We start from the raw sequence: 19,394 nt of genomic DNA on the forward strand, positions 1-19,394 counted from the left end.
TCCTCCCCCAAACACATACCCCTGTCAAAACATCAGACTGGCTCTAGTTGGTGGACATTCTCCATGACATTAATACCTCAAAACTATTAAGGTCATGAAAAACAAGGAAAAAGTGAGAAACTGTCACAGACTAGATGAGGCTAAGAAAATAGGGCAAATCCATGCAGTGTGGTATTTCAGATGGTACCTCAGAAGAGAAAAAGGACATTAGGTGGACACCAGTGAAATCCAAACAAATTGTGATGTCAGTTCTTAGTAACGTACTAATGTTGGTTCCTTAATTGTAACAGATGGTCAGGTAAGATGCGATATGGGTGTGGAGTTAAAGAGTAACTCTCTGTACTATCTTTGCAACCTTTCAGCAAACCTGAAACTATCCTAAAATTTTTTAAAAGGTTATTTTAAAAAATGAAAACAGTAGCGCACAAATGTCCTTTAAAAAGATTAAAACAGGTTTGTATTTTGTAAAAGTAGTCAATGTGTAAGAATCAAAGAGTCAGAATTATCATCTCAGTGGAACAATTCTGCTGGCTTCCAGTCCTGGAACTTTCCACCAAATGGAATAATCAGCACCTTGTTTTAATCCTGCAGAATCAATGCCTCAGTGTACAAAAGCAACAGCAACAAAGTTAAAGTTTGGAAATGTCTCTCCTCTACATAATAAATGGAGCATTCCCAGCGCACTTACTTTAAAGCATTGTGGAAAAAAATAATGAACGTCAGTCACACAGTTTTATCCACTGCGGCATTCTCAAATCCTTAGATGGGGAGTTGTAAAAACCAAAAAACACCACTGACAAGGTCGTCAAGCTGTTTGACAAACCATAATTAATTCTCAGGTCAACAGAAAGCATCTCGATAAAAGCTGTGACTGAAAATACTCCAGGTTTCACAGGTCTGCACTGCAAAAAACAATTACCCCAAAATATGAAGGTCAGGAGTGGAATGGGCTTTTGTCGTTGACGCACAACACAGCGGGTTCTGTTCTTAACACATCTGCAAGTCCTTATTCTGCCCTTCGTTTGCCCTTGAACCAGCCCTCTGAGAAAGACTAATCATCACAAAATACAGATTTCACCAAGTCATCTCTCTCTTGGAGAGTTGACAGGGCATATGTGAACCCTTCAATTTTACAAGACCCTCCAAGAGACTAACTCCTGCAAATCCAACTTCCTATTTTGCCTTCTGTGTCTCTTTGAAGCTGAAGATTTCAATGCACAGGCTCACCCGCAAAAGAGGGTCGTGGAGCCTCTTTGCCTCTAGGCCCTTTTGTTTGACTCTTAATCTAATGAAGGTAGATGTTTCTTTTCTCTTGATTATATCTCCCAGGACCAAACATAGATGGAGAGAGAAGTAGAATCCACCAGTTTTTGCAGAAAGATAGAGCCAAGTGCGGTGGCTCGCGCCAGTAATCCCAGTATTTCAGGAGGTCAGTCCGAAGGATCCCTTGAGCCCAGGCGTTCGAGACCAGCCTGCGCAACATAGTGAGACCCCGTCTCTTAAAAAGAAAAATATGTGTATAGAAAGTTCTCATCACAGACAAAGCCCTGTAAGGAAAGGAAAGAATCATCCCTGAAAAAGATCTTATCCTTTCTTAACAATGCCTGAGGCACAGCAAGGTGCATTAAACAAATGCAATTAATTAACACTTCAAAAAATGGAAAATGCTGGGTTCTGACTTACAAATAAAAACAGGGAATGGGAGCGGGGTTAGAAACAGCTAAGGTGCATTCATCGTAACTCATAAAACAAAATGAGTTCCCACCAACAAGTTCAGCTTTTAATGTGGGACATGTCTTTTCCTGCTTTCTCTGCTAGTCCCTTTCATAGAAATGATTTATCTGTTTAAATCTCTGCTGCATAATAAAGAAAAGTCTGTTTTGAAAATTAAATAATGCACTTTGCTTTATTTTGCCCATTTAAAATTTCTTCTAATTTTGTAAGCTTGTCATGAACTGGCGTAAGCAGATATGTTAAAAATTGGGGGTATTCCTTTTTCATTTCAGGGATAGTGTTTAAAATTATGGAGATAAATCACGGCCGGGCATGGTGGCTCACGCCTGTAATCCCAGCACTTTGAGAGGCCGAGGCAGGTGGATCACCTGAGGTCGGGAGTTCGAGACCAGCTGACCAACATGGAGAAACCCTGTCTCTACTAAAAATACAAAATTAGCCAGCAGTGGTGGTGCGTGCCTGTAATCCCAGCTAGGAGACTGAGGCAGGAGAAACACTTGAACCTGGGAGGCAGAGGTTGCGGTGAGCCGAGACTGCGCCATTGCACTCCAGCGTGGGTAACGAAAGCGAAACTCCGTCTCAAAAAAAAAAAAAAAGGATGAGGATAAATCACTGAAACTCTCTGTGACTCAATTTCCTTGTGTACATGAGGGAATACAAATGATTGCTCAAGTACATTCAAGTCCTAACAATCTGTGATTCTGTTTTCCAATTTCATCATCAGTATCCCAACAAACTGTACTTCAAATTCAATGCAGGCAATTTAGTAGACATTGAAGCATATTTTCACCTTTCCAAATTGAAAGTGGATAACAAGGTAACAATAGCACTCTCCCTGGAGCCATCCTGTCCTGTCTACTCCCAGTGAAGTGAAATAGCTGAAAGATGTGGAGAGTAAATACTCAAACACTTTTTTTTTTTTTTTTTTTTGAGAGAGAGTCTTGCTCTGTCGCCCAGGCTGGAGTGCAGTGGCGTGATATCAGCTTACTGCAACCTCCGACTCCTGAGTTCAAGCCATTCTCCTGCCTCAGCCTCCTGAGTAGCTGGGACTACAGGCACGTGCCACCACACCTGGCTAATTTTTGTATTTTTAGTAGAGATGGGGTTTCACTACTTGAACTCCTGACCTCATATGATCCACCCACCTCGTCCTCCCAAAGTGCTGGGATTACAGGCATGAGCCATCGTACCCAGACCAGACCCTTTTCTTAATTTGAAGAGAGAATTTTTTTCCTGTCATATAGGTGTTGGAAGGATGTCAGATGAGAGCTGGGATGGGGAGAGGAAGTAAGGAGGAAAGATAAGCAGCTCCCTTCCATTCTGACCTGCTGTGGCAAGAATCCCGGGACTAGCAAGACCAACAGGATGCAGCTGGCTTCACTGAACATAATTTGCTATTAGCATCTTCAGGAACACACACTGCTGGATAAATTCCCTTCCGGGAGAGGCCACAACTGACCACTACATGGAAGAGACAGCTGCTTCTTCACTAGCCAATGAGGCATCCCCACCCAAGTGTGACCAAATGCCTCTGAGGCTCAGCCCCTCACTCCAGAATGCCCCCAGGTACCTGAGGATGCTCCAGATTTGGGAGCTGCACCATCTGTGGTTTCTCTACATTAAACAGTATTTTTGTGGAGTCAGGGGTGAGGGAGTATGGTTTACTTTTAAATATAGTTTTGCAAACTCCTCTGTTTAGTTTTTGTTTGTTTGTTTTTCATAAGCTATGTTTAAAGTCAATAGAGAAAAGGTAAATGCATACCCTGGAATTATTCAACAACAGAATAACACCAATCAAATTCTGTCCAGATAAATGAGGCATTTGAATTCTTTTTAAGAGATGGAGTGTCACTCTGTTGCCCAGGCTGCAATGCAGTAGTGAGGTCATAGCTCACTGCAGCCTCAAACTCCTGATATACTCCTCAAGTGATCCTTACACCTCAGCCTCCTGAGTAACAGGGACTACAGACATGCACCACCACACCTGACTTATTTTTAAATTTTTTTCGTATGGATGGTGTTTCCTAGACTGGTCTCAAAGTCCTGGGCTCAAGTAACCCTCCTTCCTTGGCCTCTCAAAATGCTGGAATTACAGGCATGAGCCACTGTACCCAGCCACATTTGAACTTTTTACAAATACTGCTACAGCATTACAGGTAGAATAATTATTCTTTGAAAAACCTTCAGGAAGATGTGTTCCCCAATAAAAAGTGAGCTATGTATGCATATGTAAATGTATGTGTATTTTACATATACAAATATATGTATATAATTTACATATGTATATATAACATCAGGATACATGTTGGTCTAGAAAGAAACAATTTTTTATTAATTGGGATCTTACTAGATTAAATGCCTAAATACATTTGATTGTGAAATGACTAGACACATAACTTCTTGTGTAATTTTAAGTTAATTTTTATAAATTATGTCATATTCTGGTTATTCACTTACGGGAGGCTTATCAATTGAGATATCAAATAAATCCTGGAAGGTTATTTTACTGGTGAAATTGTCATGGCAGACTGAATCATAGTACACAACCACTGTCACACAAATTCTATGGGAAGCCATGTGTGATTTATTGTTCTGTCCTCATAATATGGTACCGTTTAATCTCTACCATGAACCTAGACTGTCAGAAGATTTTTTTTTGAGGTATTGATTCCCTCAGTAGGGTTGGTTGGTTGGTTTTATGCTGCAACAAATTCAGATTTTCCCCACTTTCTACTACTACCATTCCTGTGTCTGCTTTATATTTTCAGTCTCTGCACAGGTAACTGGTATTTAACTTCCATGTAACTTGTTACCCTTTCTCCCTGGGTCATCCTTACTGTTTGTTACTGTTTGAGACAGCATGAAGGGCCTTGTCTTGACCTTCCTACTGGGTTACATTTTAGCTAGTAACCAGAACCCTCTGTGGTAACAGGCAACTAGAAACCCAAACGTAAGGGTTTTGATTGTGGTTTATTTATATTTGTTTTCATTGCTGTTGTTATTTTCTAAATGTCTTGTCTACTTCTCATTGGTTCTGATGCACTAAGTCTATCCGTTCTGCCTAATTCCCTGTAATGGGATCTACATTATTCATTTCTTCCCACAGCATACAGTTGGCATGTGGGTAAATTTGCAATACGGGCATGCATGTTAAGGCTTCTTCAGCCAACAGAGCAAGCCTGCTACCTCAAGGCTAGGACAAACCTACCCTCAAAAGCATTACCTAAGACAGGCAGCCTTCTCCCCTCCCTCAAGAATCATATTAACTCCATGATGTTTATCAAATACTTTCATCTCCTTGCTCATCAACTGTAGTAGTCTGTCTGTTGAAGAAGTTAAAATCGAACTATATAATTACCCTCTGAGAATTCAAACATGAACTTAATTCCTAATATTTGGGCTATGTAGCTCTGATGATTTTGCCTTTAACTATTTAAGAAAGATGTATGAAGACTGAATCAAGCTGTTGTTTTCCTTAACTTTTGACATAGGACATGAGAGATTAAACACACACACACACGCACACACCAGAAGAAAAATTCTGTTAAAATTTATTTGTTCTTAAACATAAAACCAGAGGTGCAAAATAACATTAGTGTATGGTTAATATAGGAAAGATAAGCAATTTCATCTTCTTCGTACCCCACTTATTGGTACTCAACAAGTTTTGAATAAATTCGTGAAATAAAGAAAAAAACCAACAAGTTCATATCTCCAAGTAGTCTTGGTAATTTAAACACTTTCAAGTATCTTCATACCCTGTTAGTACTTCTTTCTGCTCTGTGTCAACGGAAGGATTCTCAACACTCTTGTGGTTAATTTGGTTAAAACTCATTACAAAGAACCCTAAGTTACCTGTCACAGCTGCTAAACCCATTAGTACAGGAGACTTTAAGGCCATAATGTGTCCATTTTCAGGATATAATTGAAGAGAGGCAAATGATACATGGTTTTCCAAAAATATTGGACCAGGGAGCCTCTTCAAGAAAGAATCCCTGATTCGGGAGTTCTTATACTTTTTCAAGAATCTTCATAAAATATTTTCCTCTGAGACAATGCAATCTATGCCCCATCTTTAAGCAATCCTAGCTCACCAGTATGAGTAATGTTGTCTATTTTTAAGGTTATCTCATTATTCTAAAAGACTTTAAATTGTTGAAAAATAAATTATGTGAGGGGTGGTAGAGTTTGAAACAATTATCTGTGATGTTACCAGATATTTTAGACTAAAATATATTAGAATCCAAGGTATTGTTCATGCCTTAAAAATGCTGAAATATCTGACTGTTGCTTATTAATTTTAAAAAGAATATAGGAAATAGCCATTAATTAATGAGGCTATTTCCACTACCACATAAAAAAAAAAAAAAGCTCACAGGTGCCCGTATGTTTTTGTCGAATCAAAGTAATCTGCTTTATGTATGCATTTATTCATAGAATTTACTAAAATCAAAACCAAGGTTTTATAAATACAGGGTTTGACAAAGTTTTAAAATATAACCAGCTATACAAATATGGCATGTGGGAAATTCTATTAAATTGTCATGAACATGCTTCTTTGTCATTCCAGGAGTCTTTCTTTTCATTACTCTTTCCTATTTGATCTGTTTTTCTATAGAATTATCTTCATTTTCTCTTTAATACTTTAAGGATCCCTGAGACCTTGTCACTCATCCAAATAGAATAAAGGAATGAGGGAAGAAAGAAGGAAGGGAAGAAGGAAGGAAGAAAGGATGGAAAGAAGAAGGGAGGAATGGAGGAACGAAGGGAGGAAGGGAGGGAAGGAAGGAAGAAAGAAAGAAAGAAAGAAGAGAAAAGGAAGGAAGAAAGGAGTCAGGGAGGGAGGGAGAAGGATGATAGATCGAAGGGAAGGAGAGAAGGAGGGAAGGAGGGAAAGCAGAAAGGAAGGAAAGAAAGAAGAGAAAAAGGTAGGAAGGAGAGAGGGAGGGAATGAAGGAAAGAAGGAAAGAAGGAAGGAAAGAAAGAAGAGAAAAAGAAGGAAGGAAGGAGGGAAGGAAGGAAGGAAAGAAGAAAGGAAGGGAAGAGGGAAGGAAGCTGTGGTTTCTGTGCACCATTAACTAACAATAGCTCCTGTGAACCAGCCTGGAAGTTCATTCACCACATACAATATAGTTTCTTTGGGAAAATGCATGTCAAACTATATATATGGTTTGTGTGTGTGTGTATATATATATATATACATACATATATATACGTATATATGTCTATACATACAAAATTTGCATGTACTTTTCATACAAAAGAACAAGAACAATATATATACAATATATATACATTGGAATATATTTATTATAGATGTATATGAATTTTACTATATATTATTTCATGTGTAGGTAAAATTCTAAAGAACCTGTGCACAGTGGTGAGTGAACAACCTAAATGAGAAACCCTCTAGCATTCATTCCCTTTTGCTCCTGTTGTCACCTGGGATTGTCAATGCTTTTCAGTAGGTGCAATGTGAATGAGTAGCGCACATTAAATTTGAATTCAAGGAAGTCTGCAGGAAGAGAGGGACCCAAGAATATAAAGAGACTGTAATGAGGTTCTCAGCTTTTGTGACTTCAAACTTCTCCATATTTATTAAAAGTGAATGCAGAGTTTCTGAAGCTGGGCTGACACAACGCTCTACTGACTTTGCCACAAGGCTTCAATGGGAACAGTCTCTCAGCGAAGCCTTTGGGGACCAAGAGAAATAAAGGTGCGAATCTTCTACAAAGGCAGATAAAAGGGTTATGAGTTTAGCGTTGGTAAAGGGTGCCTAGTTTGATTTTTGTAAAAGTTGTCTATTTCTCCATACGAGTACACAACATTGCACAATATTGATGGACAACAGAGGGTAGAATTTTGTCACACATAGATAGTTTCACTATAAACATAGGCGGTAACACCTTTTTTGGAATTAGTACTCAAATTAGAAAAAAAAAGCTTCCAGGAGACCTAGAGAAAATGGACACCTGTCCCTTAAACACATACTTTCTACTTACTTAGGTCTCATGTTAACGAATGTCTTCACTCCTAGACAAGGAGTACATCCAGACCCATCATAGGTAACTTTATAACTTTCTTTTTTTTTTTTTTTGAGACAGAGTCTCACTCTGTCACCCAAGCTACAGTGCAATGGCACGATCTTGGCTCGCTGCAACCTCCCCCTCCCAGGTTCAAGCAATTCTCCGGCCTCAGCCTCCTGTATAGCTGGGATTACAGGCACACACCACCACACCCAGCTAGTTTTTGTATTTTTAGTAGAGACAGGATTTCGCCATGTTGGCCAGGCTAGTCTTGAACTACTGACCTCAGGTGATTCGCCCACCTCAGCCTCCCAAAGTGCTGGGATTACAGGCGTGAGCCACCACGCCTGGCCAACTTGATAACTTTCATTGTACATTTTCTATTTTTACTTATTATTTATTTATTTATTTATTTATTTATTTATTTATATTTTTAGAGATAGGGCCTTGCTCTGTCTCCCAGGCTGGAGTACACTGGCGTAATCATAGCTCACTGCAGCCCTGAACTCCTGGGCTCAAGTGATCCTCCCACCTCAGCTGGAACCACAGGTACTTGCCATCATGCCCGGCTAATTTGTTTTTAATTTTTGTTTCTTTCTGGAGTTGGGGTCTCACTCTATTACCCAGGCCACATGTTATGAGTTGTTTAATATAACATAGATTTGGTGAATGATGAGGATAAGAAAAAGAAAATAACGGAAAACCACATTTTTCCTTCTTATAGTACATATATATATTTGCTTTTATCTAATGTGTTGCAATGGCTGAGAAAAAAAATTTTCGGCAAAGACTAGTTCCTAGTTAATGTGTTAGCATATGCATACATGTATGTGTATACACCCGCTCATACACACTGCCATTCTTACCATGTAGCTTCAGGGCATGGGGGCATATTGTCTCACTTAGGAAAACAGTTAACAATGACATATTTTGTTTGTGAAAACATGCATTTACTTTTGTGAGTTTCCCCACCTAACCCATTCACAGAGTTATAGTCACAGAGAGTACTGAAGAGTGGAATAAGTTAAAGGCACTCAGCTGCAGTGAGTTTCTTCTGCCCCCATCCGCCATGCTTTTGAGACCATAGTTCCATGCTGAACAGCTCTGACCACTGGAGTCACATGGCATGCCTCACTGAGTTCTTGGACTTGCCCGTCCCATACTCCAGAGCCACATATTGGTGGTGTTGAAATACTAAACATGGAAAATGGCACCTCATGCAACTTAACCACAGCCATCGTCACAGAACCAAAGAGGCCTTTTCTGCACTTTGCAAAAACAAACCACAATTCACCATAGCCCTTTTATCAGTGCCAATAACACTTTTAGTAACCTCAGTCCTTTTTTTTTTAAAGGATCCAAAAACTTACCACGTAATGCAACTTGAAACAACCCAAGTTCCTTTTCAGCTTATATGACAGGCTAAGTTTCACTCCTGAAAAAGGTGCCCTTAGCAAAATCCGTGTCCCCTCTCCCCAACCAAAGCATACAAACAACCAAACAAAAACAAACAGAAAATGAGCCTGGATGAAGGGTTGATGTGGGAGCCGGAGAGATGCCCAGAGATGTTAATAAAATCACATGTCTGGGGTGATGGCTTTGAGATCCAAGTTTTCATCATCCAATCAGGTACCAGCCTCTTAAAACCAAAATGATCACCGATATTAACAGGTGGAGCTAAGAAAGTCCCGTTGTAAGCCAAAAATAGCACTCTGTTACTTTGACAAACCATGATTTCTTTATATAATATACATTTAAAATAAAACAACCCAAACAAAATTCTGGTCCATTTATCCACATTTCCAGAGAGCAGTGAAAGCCTAGATCGTTTCATTAGCACTATACTGAAATTAACATTTCTCTCTTTGAAATGTATTCCTCAACTAATGAGGACCTAAATGATCATTGTACTTCATCTCCTTTCTAAATTATGGAGGATTACTCTTTTCCTGTCTCAAATAAATTCAATAAAACCTCATGATATGGTTTGGCTTTGTCCCCACCAAACCTCATCTTGGATTGTAGCTCCCATAATCCCCACGTGTCGTGGAGGGATGTGGTGGGAAGTAATTGAATCATGGGGGCAGTTTGCCCCATGCTATTCTTATGATAGTGAGTAAGTTCTCACAAGATCCGTTGATTTTATAAGGGGTTTCCCCCTTCACTCGGTTCTCATTCCTCTCCTTCCTGCCATCATGTGAAGAAGGAAGTATTTGCTTCCCCTTCCACCATGATTGTAAGTTTCCTGAGGCCTCTCCAGCCATGCTGAACTGTGAGTCATTTAAACCTCTTTCCTTTACAAATTACCCAGTCTTGGGTATGTCTTTTTTAGCAGCCTGAGAATGGATTAATACACCTCATCTCACTATATATATAATAATAAGATATACAGTGTATTTTTATATACATGATGCAGACCTTACTATAATATGTATTACCATATATATATGATATAGTAGGATACATATCTTACTATATATAGTTTTTTATATACATATTTTAGTATTGTTGGGGTTAGGTCTGTTCTCCTTCAGGTACCATTTCTGGGAAGATGAGAGTGCCTTGGGAAGATGTGGTGTATGGAGGTGTTCCGCACACACCTGGGACACGTGAACTGAACACGAGATGTCTAAAGTTTGAAATCTCAGCCCGAGGTAGATGGGCTGTTTTCCACCACCAACCTTCCACTCCCGTAATGATTTTATGAGGCTTTTATTTACTTATTTTTTGTTTAATGTAACCACCTGCAGAGGGAAAGCCTTTTCATCTATACATTTATTCAAAGCCTATAAATGGCACAATGACAAACTGCTAGGAGCTATCACCTTCTTTTTTTCTTGTTCATGTGTGCTACTGTGCTCCAAGAAAAATGAGGAAGGGCTTCCTACACTGCCGTTCACTTAACAAAGAACAGTGGAGCCTTTCAAAGTCCAAATGTAGGTTGTTTAGAGAAAAATGACAGAACTGGAAAATATTCGTTGAGTGAATGGTAGTAGAGAGCACAGCAGATGACCTAATTGCCTCAGCAGCCTGGGCTTCCATTTTGATTCTCACTTCCTCTAATTGACTGTGCAAAAGATGTATCTTTGATTTAAAACTGGTAGCTCAGGAGTTTAAGAAATCAGTGGTGGCTATTCAAATCTGTCTGAATATCCATTCACATAATTAAATAGGAGACGAAGTCTCTCCTCCGAAAAAGTACAGTACTCAGACAAAAACACACACAAAAAGAGCAACAGATTTAAACTAAACTGAACATATTTCCCCATTTGGGAATAGAATACATATTGTTAAAAGTCAGAAAGCAGTACAGAAAGAATACATTCTGGTTTACAAACTAAAATCGTGTCTCTTACACTTGACATTCACATCCTAAGACCAACTCTCACCTTATTTGGAATATAAGTATATTTTAACCAGATAAGCCTATCTTTAGAAGGAGGATACTAAAGGACTTAAAATATTTGTATATTGCTACTTCATTTGAATGCAATGCATTCGCTTAACAAGTTGCATTATTGGCAATATTCAACAGTATTACAAAAGGTTTGAAATGTGGCGTACCAATTAAAAAGAAAGAATGTTAAACGGAGGTCATTCCCTCGTGCACTTGAATGTTTAGTTTTTTGAGAACCTTTTGGTTGTGGTCTAGAAATAAAAGCACAGTATTCCAAATGGCTTTTAAAGAGACCCCTGCACTTCCAAAAGCAAGTCTCTGTTGCGGAGTCAGTCAACACTCTCATCTTTGTGGAGAGACTATAAGCTTTCCACAAATTACTACACACAAAACAATGAAATAGCCAAGTTCACAAATTTTAAAAAATCTATATATTTACCATTAGGCTACATTCCAGGCCAACAACTATGAACTTTCAAATTCTTTCAAGTCTGCTTGTAAATTTCACAGCATCAAGATAACTTCATTATCTACCTTATGCAGCCACCAGTCCCTTATCAAGTATCTGTTACATTCTTAGGTTTGGGTAAAAATCAGCTAGGTTACTGGTTTGAGGGCCAACTGTATACTCGGCATTAGTTTATTTAAATAAAATGCAAAGAAAAGTAGCAATTCTTCCACTGGAGAAGAAAACATCAAAGCATCTTTAAAACTGCATCCACGCACAGGCATTATTATGAAAATGCAATTATTATTCTGATTTCAAAAAAAAAAATGAAGCCTCCCATTTTAATCTACTGACTTAAAACTGATGAAGTAATTTTCCACTTGCTACAACTGGCCCTGATTATGTTCTTACATGTCAAAGAAAATACTCTTTAAAATGGACATTATATATATATATATATATACACACACACATATATGTAGAAATGTAGAATGCGTGTGTGTATGTCTGTATACACACATACACACACACGCATTCTACATTTCATTGAGTAATAAAATACTGAATTTCTAATCTAAGAAAATACATGCTTGCAGAGTTCTCCATGAAATTCCTGTATACTTAATTTTAGGATACACAGAAATTCCATATTTTTTTCTGGAAATACAGGGATTAACGCAACCATGTGCCATTAGCCATCCCTCCCCCTCTTAACATTTTGCTCATTTCCACAGGAAAATCTATGCTGAGGATTTAATGGATTACTGCTAACATCTTCCCCACAGCCAACTAAAGGTATGAAATAATTCTCCACTCTCCAAATCTGCCCCCACAAAACTGCAGATTTCTTTGCTATCTGATTTCACCCCGCTCTGCCATCCCCTAGGAAAAGGCTCAGTGCGTCCATTCAAACCATGCAGGTCTTTTGCAGTTTCTGCCGCTTTGTTCTCATCAAAGTCAGGTGTTTGCACCCTGGCCATTTAATTTCTAGCTGGAGAAGGAAGCTACCCCGGATTTCTTAAGCATGCACTTCTATGTTGCCCGCAGAACGCCCACACAAACTGACAATTTTGCTTCGTCAGGATAACGAGGTCTCCCTAAACTTTTTCTTTTCCTTTTTTTTCTTTCTTTTTTTTTTTTTTTTTTTTTTTTTTTGCTTTTGCCTTCCTCACATCACCGGAAGGGCTGATTCTGAGATGGGAGCTCACGCACACCACCCCCTTTCAAGAAAATATAATGCAACGCGCTCCGATGTAAACCCTACGGGCAACGGATGCCTTCAAAAAGCATAAGATAAGAGCAACAACAACAACAACAAACCACCGCCCCCCCCCAAAAAAATGACCAAATAGAAATAAAATAAAATAAAAATAAAAAGAAGCCATACTACCACCTTGTGGATCCAGCTCGCAAGAACATCACCTGCTTAGTTCCAAAACCCCCACCCAACCCCCACCCCAAATTTCTTAAGTTGGGTCCAAATGACAGATCGGGATCCTCTGTCCTCACTCCCCGCAGACTCGCCCAAGCCCTAGGCTGAATTCGTGACGCGCGCGCCCAGCGCCCGCGCGAGTTGCAAGCCCCGGCGCACCGCAGGGGCCAAAACCCCTCCGGAACCTCCTAGGACCCCTTCACGCTGCCTCCTGCACCCCCTCCCCCGCCATCCCCGAGATAGCAGCAGCACATACATAAAAAGAGGCTGACACCTGCCGTAGGTTCAGAGGAAGAAGCCAGAGAAAAAGAAACCCGCAGTCCAAAAAAAAAAAAAAAAAGCCTTCTGGGGAAGGGGAGGGGTATGATGCGGAGGACGTCCTCCGGCTGCCCCTCGCCCTCCATGCAGAACATCCGTTCCCAGGGTGGCCCGGGCCAGGCCTCGGGGGTGCAAGGGTTGGCCTGACCCCCCTGCTCCCGCCCCCGCCGCTCCGGGAAGAAAGGGCGCTGTGTCTGGTGGCGAGCAGGCGCCGGAATCGTGCGCCCGGGCCCAGGGTTGCACGGAGCACTGGGCCCCGATACCGGGGGCGCAAAGCTTCGGGTGCGGCCCAGGAGAACCCCGCCGAGGGACCCCAGCCTACCGGTTCTCGGAGGGGCGAAAGAGCCAGGTCAGGTTGAGGGACAGGAGGAGGAAGGGGTGTCCAGGAGACTGACTGAAGGATGAGAGTGTCCCCCGGGGTAGCGACAGGCCTCTTGGAAAACCAGAGGCGGAGGGAGCAGCCGCGGAGTGGAGGGCGCAGGCCGGGACCTGGGCCTCTCCTCCCACAGCAAGCCCCCCACCCACGCATCATCTGCAGCCGAGCGGCACCTACCTCCCTCTCCCTACCTCATCCCCGCTCGCGCTTCCGCAGGTCAGGCCACGCGGGTGCCAGCGCGGGCTGGGGGCGCCCCAGCCGCGGCCTTGGGGAGGGGTCAGGACTGAAGTTCACTCTCTCTCTGCGTGGTCTCGAAGCCCCTCGCCCACCCCGCACTGTCTCCTCCGCCGCCGGCTGCGCGCTTGGCGGATCTTCTCCATCAGTTCTGCCCACTGGAGTGGGAAGGGGCTGAGCCGAGCCGCGCGGGAATTGGGAGGCGGGGAAGCGGGGAGGCGGGGGAAGAGACGAGATGAAATCGGCCCGGGACAGCAGAGAGGCTTGGGATGGGATGGAAGGGAAGAGGGGGTGGCGGTTGCGTTTTCCAGGGCTGTAGAGGTGGTGCGCCTTTTGGAACTGACTCCTCAGCCTCCTCCCCCGTCCCCACCTCGGGGGCTGGCGGACCGTGCGCCCCGCAGGCTTAACACTCCCCCCGACACCCTCGCTCCGAGAAGGGGTGTTCTCAGTGGGCACCGACTAGGGCTCCAGATCCCCCGAGACCCAGACCAGGGCTCCGGTAGTCTGTCCTCGCAGCTTCCAACTTTTCCGCTCCTTCGGAAAAGCGGGCAGTTCAGAGATGGTTCCCAGGGCGGCAGCTGCAAGCCCCCCCCGCGCCCCCCTCAAAGGTTCAGACTACACTCAAAGGCTCCGAAAGAAGCAAAACCACCAGCTGTACCCTCCTTCTGCGGCTTGCCTCACCCTTCCCACCCGCCTCGAAACCCACACACACGGGAAAGGGGTGCATGGAGCCCGCTCCCCGGTTTACAGAAGCAGCCCGGAGCTACCGTCATTTCATCTTCACGCGGGGTCTCCAGCGCGCCTGGATCGTTCCCTAGCCAAGCCAAGCCAGGTCTAATCAATCACGTGCGTTATTTCGTGCATCACCCAAGCCGTCATCTTATCCGAGGCCCGGAGATGAAGGAGGGGAAAAAAAATCGCTTAAATGCAACCCCAACCAAGCCGGTTTTCCCTTTTTCTTTCTGGTTAACAGCACCCCCCCCACCCCCTCAAAAAAGCACCCCAGGCGGTGGTAGCTGACAGTTTTCTTAAAGAAGAAGGGGGGGTTGGGGGGGGGAGAAAAAGAAAAGAAAAGCCTCCCATGCCTCACAGTTTGCAGAAGTCTTCCTGCCTTCACCATCTCCAGCCCTGGCCGCTTCGCTCCTTCTTCTCCCTGTACTGCAGATAAATATATATTTTTTTCCTCCTCTCCCCGCCACAGTCTTCTGTTTATTTGTGTGGAAGGCAGCGCTACTTTGTAAACACATCACACACGGCCCCAGAGCCGTTCAAATAGCTGATTGCAGCAAAACGCTTCCAAACAACGGTGGTCTGGATTTTTCTCTTTAAGTGAAAATAAAACCAAATATTTCTGTGGAGAGGTTGCATGTAAAAACCGTATGAAGGTCTACACTCCCACCCACACCTAAGAAATGCAGCGAGACAGATGGGAGAAAGTCCTGTCCAAATTTTCCAAAAATAATATTAATAATCATAAAAGGAAAAAATAAAGATCAGATGAAGTGAAGCTCAAGTATCTGCAGTGAGGCTTTCCATCCTTTGCTGCAAGTCAAAATGTTTAAACGGCTTTTTAAAATAAGAATAATGTCCCAGAGACACGTCTTAAAACTGCACCTACCTTAGCTTTGGAAGAGCTGCATCGGCCGTTAAGAGTTCTTTTTACACGTCCAGATTTTTCTAGGGAACCCGAAACGAGGTATGATTCAGGAGGATGTATTGAAAGCCCAGGAGCCTTCCCCTTCTGGAACCCCCCAACTAGATTTCCTCATCCAGAGGAATGCAAGAGCCACCAACACCGCCTAGTTTGGAGGAAATTCGTTGTTTCTGCCGCCAATAGTCTGTGGACGGGCAGAACAAGCATTACAATTGAAGCAGGAAGGGCCGAGCTAGTGGCTGAATAAGAGCTCTGTGCTAAGAGACAGAGAAGGGAGAGAGACGGTTCTGCAAGAAAAAGAGAGATTGAGGAGAGAGGTCCTGCTGTCTCCGGGGCTCTCCCTCTGCCATTGGACCAAACTGAATGAAATTTACAAAGCCAGCAGCCAATAGATCTCCGGAGTCGGCCCCATCACTACAGAAACCACATCCACAGCTACAACCTCATGCAAAGAGCTGCTAATCCCAATGCAAACCAGCTGTAACGGAGAGATCCCGGGTACTCGGGAGATAGAGCAGGTGGGCATGGCAAACGGTGCCACCGCACCAGACGCGTACAGCAAACCTTCTTCCTCTTTGCTTTTTTAGGACTCTCTAGATACCCTCCACACCAAACATGCTGCAGTATATGCAAACATCTTTAACTGTTTAAGGTCACGATCTCCAGCAGTCCCTATGTCTGCGTTATTGTAATTCATTTGGGAAGCAATGATATAAAAAAAAATTTTAAGAGCAGCAAAATTTGGAATACAGTTCTGTAAAGTACAGGACCTGTTTTATGCTCAGGGTATGGTTGAGAGGGGATCGATGAAAGCTTTTTGTTTACTTCTATTCTTATACTTTCATGATTTTGATAAAATATTGGAGTTGTGCCCAGGATGAGGCATTTGTTTTTAAATACGCCTCTTCATTTCCAGGGTCCAGGAGGTTATCTTTCCCAGGGAGTTTCAAGTTGCGGGGGGCGAGGACGGGGGTATGACCCCTGTACTTAAAGTTGAGTTGGAGAAAGTTGGATTTAAATTGGCAATGCAAAGATCAGAGGGCATAATAGAGTGTTGTGACAATGAACACGGATTTTAAAATGAGATTGCTTGGGTTCAAGATGCATGTGACCTTAGGTGTGTATTTTAATCGTTTGCCTCCATTTCTGTATCTGTAAAATGGAACAGATAATCACCGTGTAATACTGTAATGATTAGCTGAGTTAATGTGTGGGGCCAGGTAGTCTTCACAACAATATTACATGGTGATTACTTTTATTCTTCTGCTTGGCCAGAAAAGTTAGCTTTTCTTAAAATTATTTCATGGCCCATTAATTCATTTATGGAAGGAAAAAGATAGTGTCCGCAACACATAGGATATCCTCCTAATTGCTTCTGCTTTAGGCAGTAAACCAAAGCAGGAAGCCTGCCATGGTGATGTGAAGGATACTTGGGCAGCCTGACCAATAATGGGGAAGGTGATAGACACCAATTTGGGGACCTGGTTTCATGTTAAGACTCTATCCTCACAAACTTTGCCTTGTTGTAAAGTCAGTTATGTTCTGTGAATCTGTTAAACTGAGATTAAAATTACCTTTCCTGTGGGTTTCTTGTGGAGACTAAATGAAATAATATGTATAAAAGCACCTTTTACCAACAAGATAGGTACATAAATATACACTTATCTATTAATAGATATCTATACCCAATAATAAAAAAAACATAGATCCATCCATACATATGTGTGTGTTCCAATTACTGGATAGATGTTTAGAAATATGCATGTACTTTTTCCATTATTGCATAGATATTGAAGACCCATTAACATACTAATATTGTTAATAAGTATAGCTTATTCCCCAAATCAGTGATATACATGGATATGGATATATAGCTGCAGATATATGGACGTATATGTAGATATCTGTATCCTAAACTAAAGCAGAATCTCACCTTGAACACAGTAATTTATAGTAGGCCAGAAAGTCATGGGTTTTGCCAAGAATGTATTAATTCATTGACTTATTCATAAATTCAGGGTTGTTTTTTTTTTTAGCACTGGTGCAGTCCTAAGCACTGACATGCATCTGTGAGTGAAACTCATCCATTTATTTTTGAGAAAGCATACAGTCTAGTGGACAAGATAGCCAAAAGCATGAGAAAAAATATGATTACAAGAAGGTGTGCACAAGGATACATATGAATTCATAGGGACCCATGGAGGTGAAAATGATTAAAGAAGGGTTTGCAAAGGAAGAACTTTCTGAGTAGGGAAGAAATGGTACACAGACACTGATTGGGTCAAGAAGTTGAGAAAGAAGCCATGGATAAAGACATCATAGCAATACTGTATGTGTGGAGATCTAGAAATAGGGAGGGTTTGGAATGCCATGACATTGAGTATGAAAAGAAGGTGGTAAGGAAAGGATTAAAGACCTAATTGTGAAGAATTTTGAGTGCCATACTGAAAAGGTGGAATTTATCCTGTAGGCGGTGGGAAAGCCAGTAACATATTTTCTGCAGGGAGAGGGGAAGAAATGATCAGATTTATATTTTAGGACAATCACTGTGATGGCAATATGGAGAACAAGTTGAAGAGGGCCAATGTGGAAAGAAAAGAAAATAATTGTAAGATTGTTGCAAGAATGGATGCAACAAATGAAGTCCTGAATGAGAGACACAGAGAGAGAAAGAGAAAAGGAGAAAGGGAAGGGAGGAAAAAGGAAGGGAAGGGTAGTGAAGGGAAGAGAAGTTGATGTGGGGAGACGTCACTTCTAAATAAGGCAGCATGATAAAGTGAGATTGGGAAGGAGAGTTTGGGCAAAATCTGAATGCTTGGCTTAGCTTGTGGGTGGATTGGTTGGGTACCAGATCTCTTCCCTGAGATATGTGACCTGGAAGAGAGCAGGCAAGCACATTTTCACTTCTATCTGAATGACTCCATTGAGAGTTTTTTTAAATAATTTGAAAAATAGGGCAACATAGTGAGACCCTGTTTCTATGAAAAAATTAAAAACTAGCTGGGAGTGGTAGTGCAGGAGGCTGAAGGGGGAAGGTCACTTGAGCCAGAGAGGTAGAGGCTGCAGTGAGCCATGATCATGCCACTGTACTCCAGCCTGGGTTGCAGAATGAGACCCTCCCTCAAAAAAAGAAAAAAGTCAGAAAGCATCTTAGACAGGTGGAATCATGATTGTAAGAAAAAGTGAATATAAGATGTTATGAAATTATCATTTTCCCTAATCCAAAATCCCTTATAGGAGACCAGGATAGGACCCAAAACACCAATTTTTAACAATTGGGCCACCAGATTGCAACACAGACAGAGGAGCTACAGAGGTTTAGATCCACGATTCCTGGAAGAGATAAGAGTATCATTCTTCATGCTTCCATTTTAAATCTAATTGTGGAGTATGGTGAAATGTGGGAGCTGGGGGGAGTCATAAAATGAAATAAAACTGTAGGGTTCCAAGAAAGATATATAAGCTGAGTTTGGTACAAGAACTGGAGGGAACATGAGAAATAATCTATACCACACTACTTGTTCTCTCTGATTTTCCATCTCAGTGTCTCCATCAACCACATTCTGGTATTATGTTCAAGCTCCTGTGAGATCAATATGTAGAACTCTGAATGCAATACTGGTGAAGCCAGTGGGGCACTACTGATTCATACTGACTCTCCTAATACAATGGTCCAAGTGAAACAGAAATATTTTCAGTAGGATAATAATTGTTTGTGCAATAGTAATATATACTATGTTATTAATTACTAATCATTATTAGAGAGAGAAAT

The 19,394-nt window shown here is 41.8% G+C and overlaps 1 protein-coding gene across 8 annotated transcripts in view; it reads right to left on the reverse strand.

Moving 5' to 3' along the window:
- NLGN4X (neuroligin 4 X-linked) overlaps positions 1 to 16,504 on the reverse strand; it is a 341,830-nt gene extending 325,326 nt beyond the window's left edge. Inside the window, exon 1 of one of the 8 annotated variants that reach the window (XM_055106573.2) lies at positions 15,587 to 16,504. The gene's annotated coding sequence lies outside the window, so the exon portion shown is untranslated. The other 7 variants (XM_057301132.2, XM_055106577.2, XM_063601602.1 and 4 more) reach the window with 7 other exon arrangements.
- Between the last annotated feature and the right edge of the window lie 2,890 nt (positions 16,505 to 19,394).

The sequence above is a fragment of the Pan paniscus genome, chromosome X (genome assembly GCF_029289425.2).
Source record: "Pan paniscus chromosome X, NHGRI_mPanPan1-v2.0_pri, whole genome shotgun sequence".
In the NCBI taxonomy this organism is placed as follows: domain Eukaryota; kingdom Metazoa; phylum Chordata; class Mammalia; order Primates; family Hominidae; genus Pan; species Pan paniscus.